This window comes from Triturus cristatus, chromosome 4_1 (genome assembly GCF_964204655.1).
Source record: "Triturus cristatus chromosome 4_1, aTriCri1.1, whole genome shotgun sequence".
Taxonomy (NCBI): Eukaryota; Metazoa; Chordata; class Amphibia; order Caudata; family Salamandridae; genus Triturus; species Triturus cristatus.
This window is the reverse complement of record NC_140585.1, coordinates 126520131-126524494: the sequence shown is the minus strand read 5'-3', so window position 1 is coordinate 126524494 and position 4364 is coordinate 126520131. Positions and strand designations below refer to the sequence as shown.

At 49.1% G+C, this 4364-nt stretch overlaps 3 non-coding genes across 3 annotated transcripts; 2 read left to right on the top strand and 1 right to left on the bottom strand.

The window, feature by feature from the left end:
* Positions 1-1242: 1242 nt before the first annotated feature.
* On the bottom strand, positions 1243-1314 carry TRNAD-GUC (transfer RNA aspartic acid (anticodon GUC)). The gene has a single exon. It is a non-coding gene; the product is annotated as a tRNA-Asp (tRNA).
* Positions 1315-2756: 1442 nt separating this feature from the next.
* Positions 2757-2828, top strand: TRNAE-CUC (transfer RNA glutamic acid (anticodon CUC)). Its single transcript has one exon. It is a non-coding gene; the product is annotated as a tRNA-Glu (tRNA).
* Positions 2829-3727: 899 nt separating this feature from the next.
* On the top strand, positions 3728-3800 carry TRNAT-UGU (transfer RNA threonine (anticodon UGU)). Its single transcript has one exon. It is a non-coding gene; the product is annotated as a tRNA-Thr (tRNA).
* Positions 3801-4364: the final 564 nt, after the last annotated feature.

Sequence of the window (4364 nt, the reverse complement as noted above, 5' to 3'; positions counted from 1 at the left end):
TCTCAGGGCATCGGAGAGAGGTCAGCGCCTTTTCTCAGGGCACCAGCGGGAGGTCAGCGCCTCTTCTCAGTGCACCAGCGGGGGTCAGCGCCTTTTCTCAGGGCACCAGCGGAAGGTCAGCGTCTTTTCTCAGTGCACCAGCGGGGGTCAGCGCCTTTTCTCAGGGCACCAGCGGGGGGGCCAGCACCTCTTCTCAGGGCACGGGATGTCAGTGCCTCTTATCAGGGCACCAGCAGGGGTCAGCGCCTCTTCTCAGGGCACAGGAGGGGGGGGGGGCAGTGCCTCTTCTCAGGGCACCAGCGGGGGTCAGCACCTCGTCTCAGGGCACGGGGGGCAGTGCTTCTTCTCAGGGCACCAACGGGTGGTCAGCACCTCTTCTCAGGGCACCAGCGGGGGGTTAGTGCCTCTTCTCAGGGCACCAGCGGGGGGTCAGTGCCTCTTCTCAGGGCACTGGGGGGAGGGGGTGGTCAGTGCTTCTTCTCAGGGCACCAGCGGGGGTCTGCTCCTCTTCTCGGAGACCCCTGCAGCTCGTCCAAGGCCTCAACAAAGCTCTCAAGTAAGCCCAGATCCGGGCATGAGCGCTTCACCCAGCCCAGGGTGTTGCTTTGGATGCTGGCTGCCCTCGACCTCAGTTTAGAGTGTTAGAAACAGGACTACAAGTCCCAGAACACACTGCAATAACCTGACTGGAGTGTGCTACTCATGCCTGGCCCTTGGGAATATAAGATCTCTGATGAGGGTGGTGGGGAGTGCACATACAGGCCAGTAGTACTTTTACTTTCACAATGTGCCTGTATTTTGTAAACCAGGACACTTAAATAAAGATTTAAAAAAGTTTTACCGACATATAAAACAATTCCTCATTCAGAGCCCGATCCATCATTTCATTTATGTAGCATGGAGAAAAACAGTAGCGTAAATGCATTTTATTGATCGTGTAGAACTTTGATTTTGATGTAAATAACAAAGCTTCGTGCACGTTTCTTTTTTCAATAAAGTACACAGAAGCTTAAAATGAAAAGGCAGACATCCTTCCCAAAGTGTCTCACTTAAAAATTGCCCGTGATTAAAAAGTGATGAGACCGCATTAGTAAATCTTTTACTTTTAGGAGATTATGTCATCAATGAAAAGCTTCAGTACACAAAAGCAGGAGTGTCCCATTCTACGTGACATTTAAAATAGATGTTCAATCGTCATACTATAAGCTGAGTATAAAATATTGAGTATAAAAACTACTTAGCCTCCCCGTCGGGGAATTGAACCCCGGTCTCCCGCGTGACAGGCGGGGATACTGACCACTATACTAACGAGGATGCGATGATGTAGCTGCTGCTGAGCTGCACCTAGTGATATCGTACAACCTGCCTGTGTCCGCTATGCAACTTATCGTCTGTGTCATCTCCTTCACACCAACACAAGGGGCCACCGGCTCAACAAACACACACACTCCCTCACACAAAAACACACTCCTCCCTCACACCTCACAACAACCTTCTCACCTCCTAGCAGATGTTCTCAGCAGCATCACCGGGTGCCAGTCACAGCAACCAGCTCCCAGGCTTCAGACGGGGCCCCGGCCTGGCTCTTCAGCCCAGCCCCCCAGACTCTGTCTGATGATGGAGGATTGCAGCGGGAGCTGCACACAGGGAGTGGGGAGGGAGACTCTCTCAGCACCCCTCCCCCCTAGGAGGGAGATGGGCTGTAAAGGAGAAGCGAGGATGCAGGAAAAGCCCAGGTGTGTGAGTGTCTGAGAAAGAGGCGCTCTATATTGTAAAGCAGAGGAAAAAGAGTTAAAAGTTTGCAAAAGTCCTTCGAGCCGGATTTGAACCAGCGACCTAAGGATGTCGGCTGCCCCACTACAGTCCTCCGCTCTACCAACTGAGCTATCGAAGGCTCGGCTGCCACAAAGGTGACAAGGTGCTATATGGCACGCAGCCCAACCATCTAGGCAGCTTTGTGTTTCTAAAGACAAACTCTAGAGCTTGATAAAGCGCTAAACCCCACACTGGAGAGTTTCCCTTCCACAGCAACACCTCCTGGCACCCCTCAGAAGGGCTGAAATGAAACAAGCTCACCACCCGTCCCAGTGTTTGCAGGAAAGAGCAGGTCTGCCCCTGCAGGGAGCCCTGAGCTCGGCCCGGCACTCCCGGAAGAGTCTTATTTTCTTCACGGTCGGTGCCTTTGTAGTGTGTCTTTCATGTCCATTAATGTACCCCCCCACACACACACTTTACTGTGTATTTCAGCTTCCTATCGCCCTCGCTGTAGCTTGTTTTCATGGCGCTGCTTTTGATTTTACAAGTGCATAACGCTTCAGAATAAAAAGATTTGAGACAGAAATGAGCTTTTAAGTGACGATAATAAGCGCGCACTTTTCTTTCATGAGATGTAAATTGTAATAAAAAGACGAGACAATTGGTTACTGGGAGTGCTTTGGTTTTTCGCGCATTCTTCTTGTGGTATCTGTCTGAAACTTCCGCGGCTCTTGGATACTTCTAGACATATGTTCCTTGAGGGAGACTATTAGCTTCTGCTCGGGTATTCTGAATGCAGGGATCCGTGCGGCGGCTGTTTATTCGTGTTGTTCTTTACTGTACAGGGGAGGCTCGTGTGCTGAGTGTTGATATAACGTTGTGATTTGCAAAACGGTTAAAACCTACACCAAAGCTACCAGTGTCACGGATTGTGTGCACACAGGGATTCACCATAGTGACTATGAGGTATTGACAAATGTTAATGTGAGACGTTGCCACGCTCCCTGGTGGTCTAGTGGTTAGGATTCGGCGCTCTCACCGCCGCGGCCCGGGTTCGATTCCCGGTCAGGGAAGATACATTTTTCTGAGCTGAGATTCCTTCTTTATTTATAAAACATATGCTAAATTATACATTAATGCAGGTGCAGCGTCTCGAGGCAGACAAGTGCTCGACACATAAAAAAGAGACACGTTTTACAGCCGCGTAATCTTTAGAGTGTTTTTGTTTTATTTAATAGAACATTCCATAATACTTTACATTTTCAGCCGAAAGGCGTCCTTTCCAGACAGACTCTGGGGGAGCGCGCACATGCGGCGCGGTTACCACAGGTGTATGTTGTGTCCAGTCACTGACCACGGATACATTTGTAGACTTTAGACTGACTCGTTGTCAACGCCATGAACTGTGTGATTCTGGGCACATTGCGTCCGTGTGTTCTCTGAACAAGTAGTTAGGAGCTCATAAACTAGTAGTGACTTCGAGGGGAGGAGGTGTGTTAGCAAATACGACTTTAAACCTGTACAAGTGGGGACAGTTACAGTTTAAGCTCTGTTTCTCTGATACACGTAGGTGAAGGGTAAAATTGTTGCCTTATTTATAAAACTACTCCCTAGGATAGGTTATGAAGTCTGGTCTATGTTTACACCGGCAAATGATGGGGGAAACAGGAACTGGAATATTTGTATTCTGACGACTGTGGCCATTGAGCCCAGGGTGGTCACTCAGTTTGTTTTAAATGCGTTGCACATGCTGCTTGCTTAATTATATTCAGTGGAGCCTGTTTCTGAATTACACTGCACGGGAACGACCAGTCTTTGAAGAGAGGCTGCTAATACTTTTCCCATTCATTCGCTTTTGCGACTGATCTGATCTTACATCCACCTAGTGTCACCCCAGGAGAACACCTTCATATTGAGAAAATATACATTGCTTGATATGGCACTGTAGGGCTCCATAGCTCTGGCACTGTAGGGCTCCATAGCTCAGGGGTTAGAGCACTGGTCTTGTAAACCAGGGGTCGCGAGTTCAATTCTCGCTGGAGCCTTTACATTTTTAAACTTGAGTAAAAAGCTTTCAATCGCTTAAATATACTGATCAATAAAAGCATTCTGCCTCCAACATTAAATTTCCAAGTCAGTGACGTAAGAACAAAGTAGTTCTTCCGCTGCAGTGAATGAACAACGTAACACAAATATTAATTTCCAGGTCCATCTGGACAGAGCTGGGCTCCCAGGAGACAGACGGTTCTTGTGATTGAATATGAACTGTCTGAGCAGGTTTGTTGAGTTGAACATCTTGTTCGTTGTCGGCGTGTAATTCCCCAACAAGGGCAGGACATGTCTAGGGCTGTGGCACACCCGGGCTTTAAGATGGCGCCCAGTCACCCGAGCCCCGGGGAGGCTGGGAGGCCTTTGATGTCAATTGTCACAGAAGCATTTCCTGGGTTCCAAGCTCTCTTTCCTTGAGGCTCCGGCAGAGACAATGCTGCAGTGACCCAGCCTGGACCACACCAAAGCCCCGATCAACTCCTTGCAGCATCTTTCAAGGAGCAGAGGCAGGACCTGCCTTAGAACATGAGAGAGGTAGTTTAGTTACACATTTAACATGG